We start from the raw sequence: 24,432 nt of genomic DNA, 5'->3' as shown, positions 1-24,432 counted from the left end.
GATAAACTTTGGTTCAGAAGGTGTCAAGAATGTGTGGCGGCAACCAGGTGAGGAGCACAAAGACAAGTGTACATAAATAGAAAAAATAAAAACTGCACTGGAAAGAAAGCTGCAACTCAAAGTGAAATACACACAAAATATCAAAATGAAAAAATATTGTTGTGCACTAACGCTATACAAAAATAAACAACCTAAAAAAATAATATAAATAAATAGTAAAAAATTGTAAATATTCGAGAAAGTCCCAACTATGAAATTGTTGACTCTAATAATTTATTCAAAATTCGGAAGATTCCTTCCAAGAAGGACATGTCAACAGCCAAAAGTTCTGTGAAAATGTTTGTGACTTAACTTTATAAACTCAGTGGCCCGGATTCAGATACATTTTCGTATCTATCGGCGGGCGTAGCGTATCTCAGATACACTACGCCGCCGTAACTTAGGGCGCAAGTTCCGTATTCAGAAAGAACTTGGGCCCTAAGTTACGGCGGCGTAGTGTAAATGTGTCGGCGTAAGCCCGCCTAATTCAAATGTGGATGATGTGAGCGTGTTTTATCTAACTTACTTGTGACCCCACGTATTTGACGTTTCTTACGAACGGCGCATGCGCCGTCCGTGAACTTTTCCAAGTGTGCATGCTCCAAATTACGCCGCAAACTGTCAATGCTTTCGACGTGAACGTAACTTACGTACAGCCCTAATCGCGAACGACTTACGCAAACGACGTAAAATACGACGCTGTTCGTTCGTTTCCGACGTCCATACCTAACATGACTTACCCCTGCTTTATGAGGGGTAACTTTACGCCGGAAAAAGCCTTACGTAAGCGACATTGAAAAATGCGCCGGGCGGACGTACTTTTCTGAATAGGCGTATCTACCTAATTTGCATATTCAACGCGGAAGTCTAGGGAAGCGCCCCTAGCGGTCAACGTAAATATTGCACCCTAAGATACGACGGCGTAGGAGACTTACGCCGCTCGTATCTAGGCAACATTGTGGCGTATCTGATTCTATGAATCAGACGCCGAGTTGCGACGGCCCGCACTCAGAAGATACGCCGTCATAACTGCTTTCTGAATCCGGGCCAGTGAATCCACCACCATATAACGTGCACACTTACAAGCTGCAAGAGTTTGGATACTTGTGGCCAATACCCAGCCAGGGCCTTTTCCTCAAGAGCGTTCCAATATTGATCTGGTCAACACACAGTTGCAGGCTGTCTGGTCAGGAACGTGGTGATTGAATGGAGCCTATCCAAACTTGTGCAGCTGGTAAGCGTGCACTTTGTATGGTGGTGGATTCACTGGCCTGGATTCAAGTAACTCTGAGTGTGCGGCGTCGTATCTATGCGCCTGATTCTTAGAATCAGTTACGCATAGATTTCCCTAAGATCCCACCGGCGTAAGTCTCTTACGCCGTCGTATCTTAGTTGCATATTTACGCTGGCCGCTAGGTGGCGCTTCTGTAGATTTACGCGTAGAATATGTAAATTAGGTAGATACGCCGATTCAGAAACGTACGTGCGCCCAGGGCATTTTTTACGTCGTTTACGTAAGGCTTTTTCCGGCGTAAAGTTACCCCTGCTATATGAGGCGTAGGCAATGTTAAGTATGGATGTCGGGCCAGCGTAGAATTTTGCGTCGTTTACGTAAGTCGTACGCGAATAGGGCTGTGCGTAAGTTACGTTCACGTCTAAAGCATTGACAATTTGCAGCGTAATTTGGGATACTTTCACGGACGGCGCATGCGCCGTACGTTAGGAACGTCAAAAACGTGAGGTCATGATTATTTAGCATAGAACACGCCCCCGACAAGCCTATTTTGAATTAGGCGGGCTTACGCGGGCCCATATACACTACGCAGCCGTAACTTCAGGCGCAAGATCTTTGTGAATACACTACTCGCCTGACTAGGTTACGGCGGCGTAGCGCATATGAGATGCGCTACGCCCGCAGAAAGATACGCCAACACAACAAAAGGATAATTGTGGAAAACGTGAAAATAAAGTGTAGCGTCAATAAGGGAACCACCTATGCGGTGGATCACCTGCTGGCCTAGTGATGAAGTAATCACAGACCTTGAGTGACAATATTCCAATATTAAACTGCATCAACTGTAAGCGAATGCAGCAATAGTAATACTGGCTGTGAGTAGTTGGTGAATCAACACAAACAAACTAATACATAAATAAATAGGTCAATTAGATATCATCAGAAAAGGAATTGCTTAAGTCCCTTAATCCGGCACTGAAAACTAATATGCGTAATGGTACTTCCCTCGTAGTGTACTTCACACACTATAGTGAGAGATGTTACCCCATACGATGGTAATAACGCATTGACCTAGACAGTCATTCAATGGGTGAGTGTTCAAAAAACCTCTGGGTAACAGTGTTATGTGAACAACTGTGCAGTGGTGAACCATACAAATAAAATAAATATAATGCCAGCTGTAAAAGTCCCAAACAAGATGAGAAATTAGTCCATACACCGTGACAGTGATATGAGTATATCTTCCCTCTAGTAGGCTTGAATACAATGCATATTCCAAAGTGCAATCCCCAATTGTTGTAAACAGGTATGAATTAGGTACCCTTACCGTATGTAGTGGACCCTCAACTCACCATACGGTGGGGGGGTCTCAAAGGCTTGTATGGGCCGATTGCCCTCTCCGATCACCGGCAAGATGGTTGTCCTCGGCGTAATTGATGTCTGATGTATCCAGGATACACTTGTAGCCAGAAATTTCACTCCGGTACATAGACAGGCACCGTGATAACACCGTGGTGGTACCCAATTAGTTCCAGGTTGGGGGAAGAAGGAGGAAAAGAAAAAAAGCTCCTCATAGTGTAAAATTATAAAAAAAATTATAAAAAGTTTCCAAAATTCACACTGGTGACAGAAACAGGTATCAAAAAATCTTAAAACCACACGTAGAAGGTAAATCACACAGCAACTCTCCACCTTGGATGGATGGACAGATGTAATCGAAAAATAGTGCAGTGAAGAAGTGGTAGGACGAGCGTACCCGACCGGTTTCGTCTAATAGAGACTTCAACAGGGGTGTACAGCTGGGCCCCACTTCTCATCAGCACTTAAATACCCTCTGCACCCACCTGTGTGAGACCCCTTTTCCTCCGTCGCTCAATACCGGCGTGCGTGTCAATAGCAGCTAGTATCCGGGAACCTGCGTTCCAAATTCCGGAAGTGCGTGGGTAAATCCTATATTATCATAGGTTGTTTTAGGCCCCAATCCCTGGATGGTGATGGCTCTCCCCTCGTCCCAACCTCCAATAGGAGAGAAGGGGATGGAGCGTTCCACGTTCAGCCAGTCAACTCTGCCTTTGTAAGCGCGGCGAGCGTCATGACGGCATACGTTCGTGTGCTCCACCCGCATCCAATTGTGCACACAGCCAGCTCGGCATGTGTGTCACGTGATGCGGAAGTGTAACAGCAACATGCGTTGCACTCATACAGAACGTGCGCTCCAAAGGATTCATTGAGCGTCGTGGGACCTAGAAGGTAGACAAAAATGTCATATAAAACCATGGGGATCTCAGGAGAGTAAAACTAAAACAAAGATAAAACACTGCCTAGACCTTATATAGTAGGACAAGTTGTCCAAATGGACCAAGCGTCATAACCAGATCATCGGAACGGCAGAAATGTGGGTAAACCCGGTCTCACAAGGGCGGATGTCAATAGGTGAAACATATTGAAAAACCATATTACAGAAAGAGATGAAATGACATGCAAATAACATATGAGAGGTGGCCAGCACCCATCCCCCATGGGGCATCTAGGACTGGTTGATAGAAAGCATACACATCCCCAATCCCCCATGGGACATCTAAGGCCTTGTACAGACAGGCAAACATGTACGATGAAAACGGTCCGCCGGACCGGTTTCAGCGTACATGCCCGCCCGGAGATTTCTGTATGATGGCTGTACACACCATCGTACATGATACGCGGTGATGAGGCCGCGCCGTCGCCACGACGATGACGCGGCGACGTGCGCGGCCCTGGCAGTTCAATGCTTCCACGCAAGCGTCGAAGTCATTCGACGCATGCGAGGGATGGCGGCCGCTCGGACATGTACGGTAAAAGTCTGTACAGACGACCGAACATGTCCGACGGACAGGATTCCAGCGGGCATGTTTCTAAGCAAGTTTAGAAACATTTGCCCGCTCGAAAACGGTCTGGCAGGCAAATGTATGCTGGAATCCTGTCCGTTTGGCTGTACAGACGACCGAACATGTCTGCTGAAACTGGTCCGCGGACCAGTTTCAGCAAACATGTTCGGTCGTGTGTACGGGGCCTTAGATTGATTGATGAAAGCGTTCACATCCCATTCAACGTTTAGGCCATAAGGTACATAACTTTTAAAGCGGGGGTTCACCCTTAGAGGGCACTTTTCCCCCTTAGATTCCTGCTCGTTATTACTAGGGGAATCGGCTATTTATTTTAAAATATGTGCAGTACTTACCCGTTTACGAGACGCATCCTCTCCGTCGCTTCCGGGTATGGGCTTCGGGAATGGGCGTTCCTTCTTGATTGACAGGTTTCCGAGAGGCTTCCGACGGTCGCATCCATCGCGTCACGATTTTCCGAAAGAAGCCGAACGTCGGTGCGCAGGCGCAGTATAGAGCCGCACCGACGTTCGGCTTCTTTCGGCTACGAGTGACGCGACGGATGCGACCGTCGGAAGCCTCTCGGAAGGCTGTCACTCAAGAAGGAACGCCCGCTCCCGAAGACCCATACCCGGAAGCGACGGAAGAAGATGCAGCTCGAAAACGGGTAAGTACTGCTTATATTTTAATATAAATAGCCGATTCCCCTAGACCGAGCGAGCAGGAAGCTAAGGGGAGATTTTTTTTTTTTTTTTAAATGGGTGAACTCCCGCTTTAAGTTGATATATCCAGAATACTTCTAACTTGGATACCCCTCTGACACTAGGTTCACCCCTCCAGTGGGGGGACAAACCTGTCGATAATTTGGAAGTTGGTACCTTCCATTTTCTTGTTGTGTCGTTCAAGGTAGTGTCTGGGCACCGTATGATTGGTGCGGCCTTGTTTTTTTTTTTTTTTTCAATAAATTTTTATTGGATTATAATAAAACATTTACAAAAATCACATGTATTGATGGAAGTAAGTAGAGATAAGAAACATGCATAAAATTATACAACTTTTAGTCTGGACAGCAGAAATGAGCTCACGAAAGGATTTGCAAGCGATCAATGAAAATAAATCTAACAAGATAAAGAAATTCACAACATCTCTTCAATTACAGCAGGCCCCAAACGTATGTAATATGAAGCTGGAAACAAATACAATAAAAGAACATTAAGCTATCTTAGGTTGCACCCTGGCTGAAATAGAGATTTAGGGCCTCAAGATCCGTAAAGTAGAGCACAAGCAACAGCAGTATCAAGAAAAGGACAAGCACCAATGTTTATATGTTGTTTTCGTACCAGTTTTTCCAAGGTGCTCATGATAAAGTATGTGTAGGTAGAGTAAGCAAAGGTACAGCCATCATCCTCTCATATGTGTAATGTAAATTAGTTAAATCAATAACATCCAGAATACAAGGTGGAAACGGATCTTTCCACTTTCTGGTAATTGAAAGCCTGGCAGCCATAAGGAGATGGATAATGGAATTCCTGAGGTTCAATACAAAGTTTTCAATGCCCAAAGAGAGCAAAGCTAAGGCGGGGTTAGGGGTAATCCGAGTGCCCGATAAAACAGAAATAATTGCAAATACCTCCTTCCAATATTTTGTAAGCAAAGGGCAGCCCCACAAAGTATGGAGCAAGTCACCCTTGAGTCCGCATAACCTCCAACATTTATCCGAGTGTTTGTCACTAAATTTAGATACGACATCTGGAGTATAATACCACCGTAAAGTGATTTTAATTGCTAGTTCCCATAAGGAAGTACACTTAGTAGATGATTGATTGAATCTGCATGCTGTACGCCATTGGTCATCCGTATATGACTGGTCCAGATCTGTTTCCCACTGTAAATGTGAGGAGGTTTTTGAAAATGTCTGTTTTTCTTGTAGTAAATTATAAAATATGGTGATACCTTTTTTCCTAGGTTCAGGCGAAGAAAGATAAGACCACATTGAAGAGTGAATTTGTATATTTTCTACGGTCAATTTTTGCAAACAGTTTGTTATGAGAGAGAAGTGATCCAGGTAGGATAGAGGCAGATTAAATTCAGATTGTATGGATTGGAACGATTTAACCACACCCTTATCATCATATAGGTCGCGGACGTACTCAATACCGTGATTCCCCCAGAGATCTAGTGGAACATGTTTCAAAACTAGTCGTAGTACATTTAAGGGTATATTAGCTATACGATTGGAGACGGAAGAGTCCACCGATTTTAAAACTGTAAGCCAGGTAGTAATGGATACCTTCATCGTGGGAGGAAGTTGCGTGGGGATTTTGATCCCCAAGTGTGCGCCAAACAGCCATAGATTGGCAGGGCCATGACAGCAATAGGAGGACTCAATCTGACCCCAAGATGTAGTTGGAGAGTGTTGAAACCATTCTTTCATTTGGGATAATATAGAGGAATGAAAGTAATCACGGAAATCAACGTATCCCACTCCCCCCCACATCTTATGTTTGATTAATTTATAGTGGGCACATCTTGACTTCTTTCCTTTCCAAATGAACTTAGAAAGGATAGATTGTAAAGATTTGAAGAAGTGGATGGGGATAGGTATAGGTAAACATCTAAACAAGTATAGTACCTGAGGTAAATGCATCATTTTGAAAGCAGATATTCTACCCCACCAGGAAAACTCATGTTTGCCTAAATTTGTCAAGTCAGTTTGTAATCTTTTTTTAAGGGGAATGTAATTGTGTGTAAATAGAGATTTAGTGTTTCTGGACAGGTGAATGCCAAGATATGGAATACTGTGTTCCGCCCAAGAGTAAGGGAATTGGTGCTGAAGCAGATTGTTCGTCACAGCATCAATACCTATATCCATGGCGTATGATTTTTTGTCATTGACTCTGTAGAATGAAACTGTGCTAAACCAGGTCAGAATTTTCCTAACTTCCAAAAGAGAAGAGTAAGGGGATGATAGTAATAATATTATATCGTCCGCAAACAGGCTAATCTTGTGAGTACGACCGCCAATAGAAATACCCGATACAGCCGAACTAGATCTAATATGTTCCGCCAGAGGTTCGATCATTAGGTTAAATACTAAGGGGGATAATGGGCAGCCCTGTCTAGTACCATTGGTGCGGCCTTTTTTGATACTGGTAATGTGTTCACCTACCCTTGTGGAAAAGCTCCGTATGGTACGACCAACGTACTGTTTTCCACAAGGGCAGGTGATAAGGTAAACAATATGCTTAGTGGGGCAAGTGAAAAAATGCTTCATTGGGAATTCCATTCCTGTATAGGTAGATCTGAAACAAACTGTTTTCTTTCTGCCACTCACATTGTTTAAGCAAACGTTACACCTCCTGCAGGGATGGAAACCTTTAGAGAGGGGGAAAAAGGAGGGCTTAATTGGGGGATCTGAAATGTTGGGGGCAATTTGATTTTTTAAAGATGTAGCTCCTCTATAAATCACCCCAGCATTGGTAGGAAGCATAGGACCCAGGACAAGATCACTTTTTAGGATCTTCTAGTGCTTCCCGATGATCTCTTTAATTTGTCTGTGTTGAGTAGAAAAGGTGGTAAAAAAGGAATTCTTGAATCTCGATTCCTGAGCAGTTTTTTGTCGTTCAGTTGTTAGTGTAGTCCGATCAATCATAGTAATCCTATCAATCTCCCTATTCACATCCTGGCTGGAATATCCTTTATCCATAAATCTATTTTTCAAAATTTGTGCCTGGACTTGAAAATCTGTGATGTTCGAACAGTTGCGTCTAATACGCAGCAACTGACTCCGTGGCACAGAATTCAACCAGGCAGGATGATGGCAGCTGTTGATCGGAATGTATCCATTCCAATCTGTGCTTTTAAAATTGGTCTTCAGTCATCATTGGTCATCAGTTGGTTATCCTCGGCCTGGATTTCCAAGTCAAGGAAATGGATGCTAGAAAAACTAGCTTCATAGGAGAGGCTAATTCCAACCTCATTGTGGTTAAGGGTGGACATAAAAAAGAATTCCTTTTTTGCCACCTTTTCTACTTCAACACAGACAGATTAAAGAGATCATCTGGAAGCACTGGAAGATCCTAAAAAGTGATCTTGTCTTGGGACCTTCGCTTCCTACCAATGCTGGGGTGATTTATAGAGAAGCTACATCTTTAAAAAATCAAATTCCCCCCAACATTTCAGATCCCCCAATTAAGCCCTCCTTTTTCCCCCTCTCTAAAGGGTTCCATCCCTGCAGGAGGAGTACATAGTTACATAGTTACATAGTTAGTCAGGTTGAAAAAAGACACAAGTCCATCCAGTTCAACCACAAAAAATAAACAAACAAAATAAAAACCACAGTACAATCCCATACACCCAACTCCATACCCACAGTTGATCCAGAGGAAGGCAAAAAAAAACCAGCAGAGCATGATCCAATTTGCTACAGCAGGGGAAAAAATTCCTTCCTGATCCCCGAGAGGCAATCGGATTTACCCTGGATCAACTTTACCTACAAATCTTAGTACTCAGTTATTTTATGTACATTTAGGAAAGTATCCAGGCCTTTCTTAAAGAAATCTACTGAGCTGGCCAGAACCACCTCTGGAGGGAGTCTGTTACACATTTTCACAGCTCTTACTGTGAAAAATACCTTTCCGTATTTGGAGGTTAAATCTCTTTTTCTCTAGACGTAAAGAGTGCCCCCTTGTCCTCAGTGTTGACCGTTAAGTGAATAACTCAACACCAAGTCCACTGTATGGACCGCTTATATATTTGTACATGTTGATCATATCCCCCCTAATTCTCCTCTTCTCAAGAGTGAATAAATTCAGTTCTTCTAATCTTTCCTCATAGCTGAGCTCCTCCATGCCTCTTATCAGTTTGGTTGCCCTTCTCTGCACTTTCTCCAGTTCTCCGATATCCTTTTTGAGAACTGGTGCCCAAAACTGAACTGCATATTCCAGATGAGGTCTTACTAATGATTTGTACAGGGGCAAAATTATATCTCTGTCTCTGGAGTCCATACCTCTCTTAATACAAGAAAGGACTTTGCTCGCTTTGGAAACCGCAGCTTGGCATTGCATGTTATTATTGAGCTTATGATCTACCAAGACCCCCAGATCCTTCTCCACTACAGATCCACCCCAGTTGTACTCCCCCTAGCATGTATGATGCATTCATATTCTTATTCCCTAAGTGCATAACTTTACATTTATCAACATTAAACCTCATCTGCCACTCAGTCGCCCAATTAGACAGAGCATTGAGGTCGGCTTGTAAATTGGCGACATCCTGCAAGGACGTTATTCCACTGCATAGCTTGGTGTCATCTGCAAAGACAGAAATTTTACTTTTGATCTCAGACCCAATATCATTTATAAATATATTGAAAAGTAAGGGTCCCAGCACTGAACCTTGGGGTACTCCACTGATAACATTGGACCATTCAGAGTAAGAATCATTAACCACGACTCTCTGAATTATGTCTTTCAGCCAGTTTTCTATCCATTTACAAACTGATATATCCAATCCTGTAGACCTTACCTTACACATGAGCCGTGTGCGGAACTGTATCGAACGCTTTTGCAAAATCCAAATATATCACGTCCACAGCCACGCCTCTGTCCAAGGTTTTACTTACCTCTTCATAAAAGGAAATCAGGTTTGTCTGACAACTTCTGTCTTTCGTGAATCCATGCTGTCTGCTGCTTAAATAGTTTTTTTCCAGCAAGAACTCATCCATGTGGTCTTTTATTAAACGTTCCAGTATCTTCCCAACTATAGAAGTTAGACTAACAGGTCTATAGTTACTTGGTAAAGACTTTGTTCCCTTTTTAAATATGGGCACCACATTGGCCCTGCGCCAATCCAGTGGTACTATTCCTGTCATTAATGAGTCCCTAAATATTAGATACAGTGGCTTTGAAATGACAGAGCTCAACTCACCTAGGATTCGTGGGTGGATGCCATCTGGTCCAGGTGCTTTATCCACCTTTATTCTGTCTAAATATTTCTGGACCATATCACTTTGAGCCATCACCGATCGCCGCGTTGCGCGCCCCCCACGGTCAATAGACGTCCAGTCAGGATTTCACAACCACTTCCCGGACGTCAATCTGTTATTGACCGGGCGGGAAGTGGTTAATGTGGCCCAAAGGCTGTCTCAGCTATACATTCTGCTGCGTGTGCATTACACACCGGCTAGACTGGTAAAAATGGGGTTGAGAGAGCACCCTTCTTGTACTAGGTGCATGAGGGATCATGGTGACCTGATCCATATGTTATGGAGGTGTCCCAAATTACATCTTTACTGGACGGAGGTCATGGATACTGTCAACTGTGTATTTCAGGTGCAGCTTGCTGCACATCCTAAGTTGTGTCTGCTGGGAATTATTGACAATGTGCCGGAGGAGGATCCTGTTAGGTTGGGGATAGCAAGAGCCCTTTTCCAGGTGAGGAAATGTATTCTGCAGCCATGGAAGTCGGAGGAACCCCCCACAGTGAGGGAATGGCGGAATCACATGGGAGACACTATTAGACTGGAGAAATACATATATCAACACAGAGGGAGTGTGAAAAGATTTGGGCAAGATGGTTGGCGGTTTCCAGGTCTAGCCCTGGTTGATCCGATTATGGATCTTCTGCTTGCGTAAGGGCCAGGTCGTAGGTGGGGAAGAGAATATGGCACCCGGGATGACCCCCCCCCCCCCCCCCACAGTGATTTTTTGTCCTGAGGTGGGACCCTTGTTCTCAGGTTTCTCAAACTGTTGGTTATTATACTTTGTGTTGGCTACAACTACTGTGTATCCCTATGCTCTTCCGAGTGTGTCTGTGATACTCTTATAAGAACTACATTTCAGGGGTTAATGTACATGGTTAAGTATACTGGAAAAAAAAGACACAGGTCCACCCAGTACAACCTATGTGTGTGTGATTCTGTATCCTCCCTCATTTCCCATATCCTGTATATTTTTCTTTTCTTTCTGAGGAAGACATCTAAAAAGCTTTTTGAAGTTGTCAGCTAGTACCTTCTTGAGGGAAAGATTTACTAATTTTAACTGCTTTAACAGTAAATAATCCACTCTGCAATCTAAGATTTAACCTCCTTTCTTCCAACTTAAAATCGTTGCCATGTGTTACATAGTTAGTTAGGTTGAAAAAAGACACAAGTCCATCCAGTCCAACCACAGGGATCTTAGCGTAAACAGTTTACACCTTTGATATATTTGTACATTGTAATGACATCCACTCTTCAGTGCCTCTTCTCCAGCGTACATATTTGTAATCTTTGTAATTGATCCTCATACCTAAGATCCTCCATCTCCCCTAACAGTTCAGCAATGGCCAACAAAATTATTATCTAATTCAACATCTCTCCTGAGCTTTGGTGACCAAAACTGAACTGCATATTCAACATAAGGCTGAACCAGTGTTTTGTCAAAGGGTAGAATTATTGATTTATCTCTTGTTATAATGACCTTCCTAATGTATGACAGTATTTTCCTAGCTTTGTTAGCTGCAGCTTGGCATTGTACAATAGTCAAGGCTGTGGTCTACATGCAACCGCAGATCCCTTTTTTATCACCGATTCTCACAGGGGAGCCCCTCCCAGTGCATATTTTGCTTTTGTATTTTTGACACCCAAGTGCATAATCTTACATTTCTCAATTGTAAAACCTCCTCTGCCAGGTAGCTAACCAACCCCCTTTTTTGTCAAGATCTTGTTGTAATGATGCTACATCCTGTGATTAAGTTATTTCCCTGCATAGTTTGTATTATCAGCAAACACTGAAATTGAGCTTTCAATTTCAACCTCTGGATCATTAATAAATAGATTAAACAGCATTGGCTCCAATACAAAAACTTGGGGCACACCACTTACAACTTTAGACTATCGTGAGAATGAGCCATTTATCACTTTCGAAATTCGGAAATACGAAAATTGGAAATCTGAAAAGTTAAAAAATTCGAAATTTGAAAAATTCGAAAATTCGAAAATTGAAAAATTCGAAAATTGAAAAATTCGAAATTGGTAAAATTCGAAAATTCAAAAATTCAAAAATTCAAAAATTCGAAAATTCAAAAATTCAAAAATTCGAAATTCGAAAATTCGAAAATTGAAAAATTGAAAAATTCGAAAATTGAAAAATTCGAAAATTGAAAAATTCGAAAATTGAAAAATTCGAAATTGGTAAAATTCGAAAATTGAAAAATTCAAAAATTCGAAATTCAAAAATTCGAAATTCGAAAATTCGAAAATTGAAAAATTGAAAAATTCGAAAATTGAAAAATTCGAAAATTGAAAAATTCGAAAATTGAAAAATTCGAAAATTGAAAAATTCGAAAATTGAAAAATTCGAAAATTGAAAAATTCGAAAATTGAAAAATTCGAAAATTGAAAAATTCGAAAATTTAAAAATTCGAAAATTTAAAAATTCGAAAATTCGAAATTGGAAAAACTCGAAAATTGAAAAATTCGAAAATTCGAAATTGGAAAAATTCGAAAATTCAAAAATTCGAAAATTCGAAAAATTCGAAATTCGAAAATTCGAAAATTCGAAAATTGGAAAAATTCGAAAATTGAAAAATTCGAAAATTCGAAAATTGAAAAATTGAAAAATTCGAAAATTGAAAAATTCGAAAATTGAAAAATTCGAAAATTGAAAAATTCGAAAATTGAAAAATTCGAAAATTGAAAAATTCGAAAATTGAAAAATTCGAAAATTGAAAAATTCGAAAATTGAAAAATTCGAAAATTGAAAAATTCGAAAATTGAAAAATTGAAAAATTCAAAAATTCGAAAATTCAAAAATTCGAAAATTCAAAAATTCGAAAATTCAAAAATTCGAAAATTCAAAAATTCGAAAATTCAAAAATTCGAAAATTCAAAAATTCGAAAATTCAAAAATTCGAAAATTGAAAAATTTTCGGATTTCCGAATTTCCGAAAATCCGAATTTCCGAAATTCGTAAAAAAAACGGAAATACGAAAATTCGTAAATTCGAATTTTCGGAAATACGAAAATTCGTAAATTCGTAAATTCAAAATTTTCGGAAGTCCGAAAATTCGTAAATAAAAAATTCGTAAATACGAAAATTCGTAATTCACAAATTTCCGAATTTTCGTAAAAAAACGAATTAGAAACAGAACGAATTGCACATGTCTAATCGTGAGAATGAGCCATTTATCACTACTGCCTGGACCTGTTCATGTAACCAGTTTCCTATCCAGGTACATACAATTTCCTCAGCTTCAATAGACTTTATTTTATATAAAAAAAATATATATTAAATTCTTACTGTAAGAAGTTTCCTTGCTTTATTATGCAATGTGTCTTGTAAGTTACACTAGCTCTTCTTAGACATTTTCTCCCAACATTGTAGTGCCTTACTTCAGGACCCCTCCTCTGGCCTCTTTTTGGGGTTCTTCATTTAGCTGGGTCCTTCACAGGAAGTGGGCAGGGTTTAGAAAGGAACACAGTACAGTGGCTTTAGGCTGTCACATGTGGACTCTCTCTTAGAGCCAGTTTACATCTGTGCGTGGCGTTTTTGGTGGGCTGCGTGTAAAACGCATTTTACATCCGTTTTGGGTGCATAACCATTGAGCTCAATACATTTTTTGTTTTGATTAAAGTGCATCAAAGATGCAGCATGAAGTACTTTTTTTTTTCCACACACTGCACCTAAACTGCAGAAAAACACAGGTGTGAACAGGACCTTACTGTAGACTCCATGCTGCATGTTACACACAACCTCTCTCTTTTCAGACAAATCTGCTGTAATATGGGGCCCGAGATGATCATCACCCATTTGAAGGAATTCATAAAGAACTGTATGCTTTTTTCAAACAGGTCAACATAAATAGCTTACTTTATAAAAAGGCAAATAAACGGTTCACAGATTTAGTAAAAGGAACTACATGACTGGCACACGACAATCTCTTGGTCCCACACTTCGGTGGGGTTCCTCTGTGTTTTAGGGTGCTGTACAGGTCGCAGGGGGTTCATCAACAAGTGTCGAGTTTCCACGGGAATTCACCTTACTCACAACTTGTAAATTCCTCGACACAGGTGCTGATTTCACCCTGCTGCCATTCAAGCCTCCTTTGCCTGGGACTTAACCCTTTGGCTCCAGAGTCCTGGTAGTCAGGATTTGGAGGTTCTTCCCAACCAAATCCTTTTGAACCTCTGAAATTCTGGTGCCCTAATAAGGACTTACCAAACCAGAGAGTACTGGAAATCAGTCCTCTCTCTAGCCAAACTCCCCCTGGAACACCTAACCCTGTATGGGTGAGAACCCCTGACTACAGCAATGTCTCCAAAAGGACCACAACTCAAATATTAGGGGAAATGTACCTGCCGTCCAGGACACATTCCTGGTTTCCTGTAAACTTCTTCCACTCCTGTGAGTAAGTGGCCCACATCCATGTGAATTGTTGCCGTCTCTATTTTCAGAGAGTTCTCTAAAGCCGCAAACATAATTGCCATGTCCGATTTCGTTGGGAGTTGTGTTCCTCATCTCTCACTGTTTCTGGTTCTATTTCAACATCTATCTCCATTCTAGGGTCTGTAAGCCTACCTATTTCTAATACTGGGCCTTTTTTTATTTTTTCTCCTTTGCTTCAGTTTGAAGCCCCTTGGTATTCTGTTGTTTTTCCATAGTCTGGTTATCTCTACTCCCTCCTTGTATCACGTATTTACTCATAGGACCAGGGCTTAAGCTTGGACGGGGTGACTTTGCCACTGCTCTCCCCCTTTCGGATCTTCCCCTCATACCCTCTCCCATTTTCTCTACCTCCTCCACAGTACCTGGGGTAAAAGGGAAAGAGGAGAGCCCTCCGGAGTACGACCACCAGATATATCAATGGTACAGTATAACAGTCTAGAGCTTAAGGACACAAAAAAAGAAAAAATCTCTATTGCCACTGCGCATCTTCTTCTGGCAAATTATTATATATCCATACCCTTTTCCTAAGATTCCGTTGTATTTTTACACCACACAGTGCAGTCCCAAAATATATCAATATCACAGTATAGCTATCCAAGGTTTGAGGGGAAAAAAAAAAAAAACAATACTGGGCAGATGTACTAGGGGAGATACTCACCACTCTCTCCCTCTTCCCATCTCCCCCTACCTGTCCCTCTCTCCCCTGGTCATCAACTTCACGGTGTAAATGAAGAAGTTTTTTTTCAATACTGCTCGAATCAAGTATAATGTCAGGCTTAGTATTTTACATGATTGTGACCAGTAGAGATAGAGAAGGAAAAAAAGGCTTCAGGTCTTCATAAGTTATCTATTGATAAATGCAATTCATAAAACCATTCAAACATAATATTGCTAAAAAAGGTTTCTAAAAGTCAGCTTGCGGCCGGACAATACACAAGGGGGTAGATTCAGTAAGCAATTGCGTCTGCGTATCCATAGATACGCAGCGTAATTACTTAGTTGCGCCGGCGTATCGACTTTTCTGTATTCAGAAAGCTCGATACGCCGACTGCAGCCTAAGATATGACTGGCATAAGGCTCTTATGCCATTGTATCGCAGGCTGCATTCTTACGATGGCCGCTAGGTGGCGTTCCCATAGTGGTCAGCATAGAGTATGCAAATTGCATGCTCACGCCGATTCACAACCGTACGCGCGCCCTGCGTTCGCATTTTACGTTGTTTGCGTTCGTCGGTTTCTGCGTAAGGCTGCCCATGCTATTAGCAGGGGCAGCCAATGCTAAGTATACCCGTCGTTCCCGCGTTGCGATTTTTAAAAATTACGTCGTTTGCGTAAGTGAATCGTGAATGGCGCTGGACGCCATTTACGTTCACGTTGAAGCAAATGACGTCCTTGCGACATCATTTACCGCAATGCACGTTGGGAAAGTTTCCCGACGGAGCATGCGCACTACGTTCGGCGCGGGAACGCGCCTAATTTAAATGATCCACGCCCCCTACGGGATCATTTAAATTACGCGCGCTTACGCCGGGCAGTTTTACGGAGCGCACACGCAAATTACGGAGCTACTGCTTCGTGAATGAAGTGTAGCGCACGTAATTTACGGAGGCGTAGCGTAAAAACGGTACGCTGCGCCTCCGTAGTAGTGCGCGCCCCTACCTGAATCCACCTCATGGAGTTCAATGTAAAAAACAAACAAAAAAAAAACAATATTAATCAAAAAAGTCCCATGCAACTGCCAGCAGCAGGAGGCGGGCGAGAAATTAGAAACACTTCACTCCTTTGTTTTGAGAGGGGGAAACGGAGGACTGTGATATACAAGTATACTGCGGGATACCTCCTCTTTCCGAGTTTCGAGCACCCAGAGGGAACGCCACTAAGGACGGCTTCCTCTCGGCTCCTCATGTCTCTACTCAGCTGTTCTCGGCTGCCTTTGGCTATTTTTTGTCTGCCGAGTTACCGCCGGAACAACCTAAATACCTGTGTCCCCTCCTACCTTCTCTGAGATTCTCTGAACGCCGACACCGGCTTTCCGAAGGTACTCTGCTGGACTTCTGCGGCCGCCTTCCCACCACTACTACTCTCCCCACTGGGGAGGGGGCACAGCACGCTCCCCTGAGTACCTCCAGGCACTCCCTTGCCGCCGTCCACACTGCTGGCGATGGAGACCAATCACGGACCACAACCAACGAGGGGAATCCTCTCTCCTGTCCACAGCACAGCATGATGCGGAACTCTGACAAAGACAGATCCAAGGTCCAGGTACAGGACTACAGGGGTCTCAAAGAGGAGGTTTAAGCCAAGCAGGGGTATAGGAGATCTCAATTATGCTTCATTCCGGGTTTTGGAGTCCTGGAACTTCTACGGCATGCTCCTGTCTGGCGCCATTACTAGACTCCTCCCTCCAAAGGCTGTTTTTGACAATTACATTACGTTTATGCAAAGAGTCAATATTTGCAGTGTTGACCTTTCTTTTTCAAGACCTCTGCAATGCGCCCTGGCATGCTGTCAATCAACTTCTGGGCCACATCATGATTGGTGGCAGCCCATTCTTGCAAAATGAATGCTTGGAGTTTGTCAAAATTTGAGGTTTTTTTTGTTTACCCACCTCTTGAGGATTGACCACAAGTTTTCAATGGGATTAAGGTCTGGGGAATTTCCTGGCCATGGACCCAAAATGTTGATGTTTTGTTCCCCAAGCCACTTAGTTATAACTTTTGCCTTGTGGCAATGTGTTCCATCATGCTGGAAATGGCATTGTTCATCACCAAACTGTTCTTGGATGGTTGGGAGAAGTTGCTCTCAGAGGATGTTTTTGTACCATTCTTTATTCATAGCGGTTTTCTTGTGCAAAATTGTAAGTGAGCCCATTCCCTTGGCTGAGAAGCAAACCCACACATGAATGGTCATTCTCAAAGCTTTTGGCCATGATTGTAGATACATAACATGTCATACTATTGTGTCTGCCCATGGAATGGCAGCAAACAACGGTGCTCAAAATGCTCCATAGCCAACGCTTCAAACGCCTTTACAGGTTAATGGTTTAGAGTTGCACAGGAGGCCTGGTACTAGAATTATTGCTCTCACTCTGATGTTCGTGACAATACCTGACATGTGGTGCAATCACCGTTTACATATGCGTGCGGGAGTAATGTATATGGTCGCATTTGCACGTAAGCACGGTGGGACGGGGCACTTAAATTTTTTATATAAAACACATTTTCTTACAAATTTTTTTTTGGAATAACTTTATTGCTATCACAAGGAATGCCAGAATGTGCCATGACAGGTCCACGAGCGCTGCAATGGGATTGTGAGCCCTGGAAAGGCCGTGGGAGGGGGTGAGACCCTCTTCCACCACTCACAGAAGTTAGCCACTCGCATCACTTCTGCCTTACTGAGAATTTCCGGCTGAAAAGATCCTTACTGGGATAATTCCTGTAGGTGCAGGCATCAACCCTGTATAACTACTGAAACCCGAGGACATCCATGGATGTCCTACGGATGGCAAGTAGTTAAAGAGGAGGTTCAGCCTGGGTGAAATTTTTTTTAAAGTCAGCAGCTCAAACTCTGTAGCTGCTGACTTTAATATTAGGGCATTTACCTGTCCAGGGTGCCCGCAATGTTGACACCCAAGCTGATCTTTGGATCGCTGCAATTCCTGGTAAGGGAACCTGGTAGTGAAGCATTTGGGTTTCCCTACTGCCCATGCGCGAAGCGCGCTGCACCTTCTAATTGGCGGCAGGGGAAGGAGAGGGCCAAACTTCCGGGCCATGGCCTATCTCCAGAAGTGGGGAAGGTGACCTGTCAAAAACAGGTCTCCTGTTCCCTCCTCCCCCCTGAAAGGTGCCAAATGTGGCACCCGGAAGGGGGGGGGGGGGGAGGAAGCTTATAAGCCGGAGTTACACTTTTGGGTGGAACTCCGCTTTAAAGTGGAACTAAACCCTTCTATTGTTTTTAACCAAGGAAGCTGCCATCTTGGCCCCTGATTTTTAACTGCCAAGATGTTGCACATGTGATAAGTTATGACACCAGCCATTTGATGGTTTGACAGTTTGGGTGAGAGCACAACCAATGTGACAGTTACATTCCTGGCCTGAAACTTTTAAATCAATGAGTTTAGTTCTACTTTAGGCCCCTTTCACAAATGCGGACCATTCAGGTCCACCTGTAAATTTTTTAGGCGGACCTGAACGGATGCTCCATGCTGGTCTATGGTGAATCCAGATGGATGGAAACCCTATTTTTCATCTGTCTGGCAGATTGGATCGGATGAAAATGGACAGAAGGTCCATTTTCATCAGCTCCCCCATAGAGGAGAGCGGAGCTCTGACAGGTCCATCCCTGCACAGTGAGCAGAGATGGACCTGTCATTCGCCTGCTCAACGGGGATCAACAGAGCGATCCCTGCTAAGCAAGTGGAGTCCGTCAAAATGGACTTGTGTATGTGAAAGGGGCCTTAAGAGAAATTCAGAGAATTGTCGTTAGGACTATTTTGAATTCCCTGAATTGTATTACCGAATTCTAGAAGGATGCACTATTTAAAGTGTAAATAATAGTAATTGTTATTTTATTTTACATAGAGAGGAGAGGGATTAGCATCCATGTCAGGTTTTTATTGCTGTCTGTGTCCCCCATTAGGGAGATTTGCCCTCTCTGTCCTGTGTCTATTATCATCAAATGGCTCTGTGTCCTGTGATAACTGAGCAGAGTAACCTGTGTGTTACTATGCTCAGTTTATGAATGGAGAGGAGCCGCTGTCTTCTCTCTTTTTTTTTTTCCCCACTTCAGACTTAACCATTTACCGGAGGAAGGTAGCAAGACTTTCCCGCCATTCATTTGCCCAACAAGTCTCCTTCTGATTTCGCATCATATGTGGAAGTTTTTGTATGTGTATATATATATATTTTTTGTTGTTCTTCGTTTTTCAATTTTTTCCAAATCCACAAGGAACAAGTATATACATTGATTACTAATGCAGGAAATTATTATTTTTTTTTAACACTTTAGTGCCTTCGTGGCCCTTCTACCCCCGCTTCCCTCCCCCTGTACCTCCAGTTACCTTTCTGTATCTTCTATTCAATCTTATTTTCTATCTTGTTGCTTTCTTAAATTGTGTCCCGCCCTGAATATCTAAATAATCTTACAAAGTCATACCCTATGCACCCATTAACTCCGCAAATACCATGGAATGTTTGAACTCTGACCACTTCGACCATGTCTTTTCATATTCCTCTAAGCCATCTGTGTCACTTAGCCTTAAAAATTCTAAATTTTGGATGGAGTTTATTTTGTTGTACCATTCTTTAATGGGGGGACTTTCCTTGTCTTGCCAGTGACTGGCTATCAGACTTTTAGCAGCTGTTAAAAGATGGGGTAAAAGACTTTTCTGATATTGTTTCATAGGTAATCTAATCCTTTGGTGCAAGCATCCCCATGGATCATCTGGAATCTCTATATCCGTTACTTTGGTGATTAACTCCAGAACCACTTAATTTTTGGACATTGCCACCATATATGCGCCATGTCTCCGATCTGTCTACATCCTCGCCAGCACAGTTCTGAGGATTCCTTCTTATATTTATGAGCCTTGTCTGGGGTGATATACCATTGCGTCAGACATTTGTAATTTAGTTCGATTATTTTACTATTAGCTGACGAGGTATGCGCTCTTCTCCATATTTGTTTTAATTCTAGGAAACTCAAAGATGATCCCAGTTCTTCCTCCCATTTTTTGATATATGGTGGAATGTCCAAGTGACCAACTTCTATTAGACATTTATAAATTTTTGAGATAACTCCTTTCCCTAAATCCCCCTGACTGATTCTCTCCAGGGGACGTAGGTTTTCCACAGATCTATATGGCTGTGGGAGAGCCTCAAAAAAATGTTTTAACTGGCCATACCGCCATTCGTTTATCTCTATTACCTCCCCTCTGTCCTTTAATTCCTCATAGGTACCTAATTTGTCTTGCGTCATGACATCCTTCAGCTGAGCATTTTTTTTCTTAATCCATTTCCCAGAAATTTTCTCTAACGCTGGTGCAAAATATTTTGAGTCATTTAATGGCATAAATGGTGAGTTGAAATCCCATTTTTCCCTCTTGTGAACTCTGTCCCAAGTTTTGATAGCGTGCCGTGTAATGCTGTCTTCTCTCCATTCATCTTCAATGCAGAGAAAAGGACTGGGAAATATGTCCTCAGTCCCTTTCCCTGTCTCAAAGGGGAGATGGCAGGGGTCTCGGTTTAGATCCCCGACATCTCACAGGGCTGATAAAAAAATATATAAAGAAAAAATAAAAGACCGACAGACCCGCAAGACCACTGCCATACTGACACCGATCACTGCCCTACTGACACCGACCACTGCCCTACTGACACGAACCACTGCCCTACAGACACCGTCCACTGGTGTCCACCGTAGGTCCGCAGACACCACTGCCCTACTCACACCGTCCACTGGTGTCCACCGCAATGAATAAGCACTTTGTGTGAAACGCAATTGCTGAACAGTTTGGATTCCTTGGGTGTCATGTTTTTTAAACCTTTGACTCTACAATAAACCAACACATATTTCTTCATCTCTGGATGTGCCGCTTTTTCCCTTTGTTGCACGTCCCCCGGACATCAAACGTTGCACACTTGTAGAGGAGGACTGGGGCTACATGTGGTAGAAATATGGGGATCGGGAGACATACGGCTCCCCAAAGGGAGCGGTAAAACTACTAAGTTGGTCAGCTTGGTAACGAATATCTCGTGCCCCATTAACGCTAGGGGCCCCAAATTTTGCTCCATTTAAGCGACTTTGGGGCCCCGTACCTATATACCAAATATATACCAACCAGGGGTGCACGCTCAGGAGACCTAGCACTACAACATATCCAAAGCTGGTGTACCTAGCATAAACGGTTCGTAAAATGTCATTCTCTGCTGCAGAAAATAGCTTGACTTTTTTAGGTTGACACAAAGCCTGCTGAGTGGTTTCCAGAAATGACATTTTGGAACCCTTTGGGTCTAGAGACCCCTAATTTTGCATGGAGGTAGAATTTAAACCTGTAACTACCAAGTTTGAAGTTAATGGGAAACCCCCCTGACAAACTGGAAATTTCATAATTTCACTTTGTACACAAGATGTGCCTGTCACAGGCTAGTGCATGAGATATGTAAATTACCTGTCACTCACAGCAAGGGGGAGGAACGGACAACAAGACTGGGCACAGATGATAGGAAATATTATACTCTACATTGTGTCAGAAAAAAATAATAAAACATTTTTTGGGTTTACATCCACTTTAAAGAAGTTTTAAAGTAACCCAAATTATTTTTTACCTTAATGCATTCTCTGCTTTAAGGTACCCCCCGAACACTTACCTAGTTCCTTTCACCAATCGAGTGCTGTCCCACCTGCAGGAGCGCTCCTCTCTCTTCCTGGTCTCACCGGAGGCTCTCATGGCAGTAGGCTGCTGCTGTCAATTGGCTGTAAGAAGGGAGCATGTCATTGCTTTGAGTGTTTTTATGGACACACACAGTGTGGCTAAGGACGCACACAGCCCTGCTCAGGAGCATACCTACATGGGTGCCCCTTAGCCACTAGAGAAAACAAACAAAAGAGGGAAAACCTGCCTAGTGTGGCACACTCCAAAAACCTGGGGGAACTTCACCGAGGTCCTAATGGCTAACGCATTTCGAAGGCAGTCCCTTCATGATCATGGGGGCTCCGATGAAGAAGGAGTTGCCTTCGAAATGTGTTAGCCAATAGGACCCTGGTGAGGCAGTTTTTGGAGTGTGCCGAGTCAAGGACCACAGGACTACAGATGAGTAGCTTGACAAACGGTTTTTAATTCACATTTGGGAGTATAATTTATGCGGATTTTAAAAATAATAAAATGCTGTGGGATAATGCACTAGGCTGGTGCACCCTCTTTTGTTTGTTTCTTGTAGTGGCTTCAGGATGTCCCCAGTCTTAGAGAGCAGCAAGGCTTGTAGTAAGACCCCAGTCACGTTGAGTTATCTTCTACATCTTTACCAGGCTAACACACTTATGCAGAGGAAGTGTTTAGATTATGGTGCCCCTGGAGCGATGTATATTCCTGACGTTGTTCCTCCCTCTCTGCGACTCCAGAAACAGGAAGCGATGAGTATGTTGCGTCCCTTGTGATAGCAATAAAGTTTTGGATAAAGTGAATAATAATGAAGACATTTTTTAAAGCACTACCCCCCCCCCCATGCTTACACGCAAATGTGAACGCATACGTTTCTCCCACACACATATGTAAACAGTGATCGCACCACAAATTTTAGGTATTGACGCAAACATCAGAGTGAGAGTAATGATTCTAGTACCAGACTTCCTGTGTATCTCTAAATTGGTAATGTGTAAAGGCGCTTAAAGTGTCGCACTTATGTGCCTTTCATGTAAGTGCATGCATTCCTTTGCCCTCTAACCTAGGCCTTTCCTCCCAACATCCTTTTCATCCCTAGCAGTCAAATCTTCCCTCTGTTTCTACTCTTCCAACCTCCACTAATATATACCCACTCCTCATCCACTAGAATGCAAAGGAAGCTGATTGGTTATTCATACAAACACTTTTGATCCTACTGTTAAGATGAAATACTCCACCTGCAGTTAGTGAAAATAACAACTAAGGCCAACTGTAGAGTTTACAACCCTGGTTTCCTATGACAGTAAATAGAATTAACACAGGAAAGGTCTATCAAATCCATTCTATCAGTTCTAAGGATTTTCCTTTTAATGCGAAAATAGACTTGCTACCCATCCATGCATGTACAGATTATATATATATATATATATATATATATATATATATATATATTACACACACATAATTATATATATATATATATATATATATATATATATATATATATAACACACACACACACACATACACATACATACAGTTGATATAAAAAGCCTACACACCCCTGTTAAAATGTCAGGTTTGTTGTTTGTAAGCTAGACAGTGGAGAGTGTGAACAAGCTTTTATTTTTATTTTGACTGTTGATGATTGCCGTGTTGCATTTTAGGTTCTTTTTGGGGATTTTCCTTGCAGCTTTTTTAACACCTTTTCTGGCACTATGTACACTTTTTAAACAGACTTTTTTTCCTTCAGCCTACTAATTAGGAGGAGTGGTTAATTGGTCACAGGTGCTCGAGGCCTATATACATTTCTGTAGAACTCATTTTGAGCTGTGGAAGTGGTGAGTTAAAACCAAGAGTAGGTGGAACTGGACTAAGTGGCAAGTTAAAACCAAGAGTTTAACCACTTCCCATCCCAGCCATATGACGTTCGCAGGAGGGATCTTCCATCCTGGGCAGGCATCATATGAGGTCCTGGGCTTCCCGGACATCTAGGGGGTACGTGCGCCCGCCGCGTCACTCTGGAGCCGGTGCGTGTGCCCAGCAGCCACGATGTCCCCCGGGCACCCACGATTACCGGCAAAAGAGCCAGGCAAGTGGATCTGTGTCTGTAAACACACATATCCACATCCTGTCAGGTGAGAGGAGACTGATGGCGTGTTCCCAGTACATAGGATCACTGATCGATCCCCACCCCTTGTGAGTCCCCTCCCCCCACAGTTAGAATCACTCCTTGGGAAACACATTTAACCCCTTGATCGCAATCTGTAACAAAGGCCTGAAGCGCCAAACTGTATGTTGTCTACTGGGCGCTTGGGTTCGGCACATCACGGATCTGGTGGACAGATTACTGGGAGGGACTGGGGAAGACCCAGCTGTCATGGTGCACGTTGGCACCAATGACAAAGTCAGAGGCAGATGGAGTGTCCTAAAGAAAGATTTTAGGGACTTGGGGGCTAAAACCTCCAAGGTGGTATTCTCAGGAATACTA

The sequence above is a fragment of the Rana temporaria genome, chromosome 4, assembly GCF_905171775.1.
Source record: "Rana temporaria chromosome 4, aRanTem1.1, whole genome shotgun sequence".
NCBI classification, from domain to species: Eukaryota; Metazoa; Chordata; class Amphibia; order Anura; family Ranidae; genus Rana; species Rana temporaria.
Note: the sequence above shows the minus strand (reverse complement) of the source record.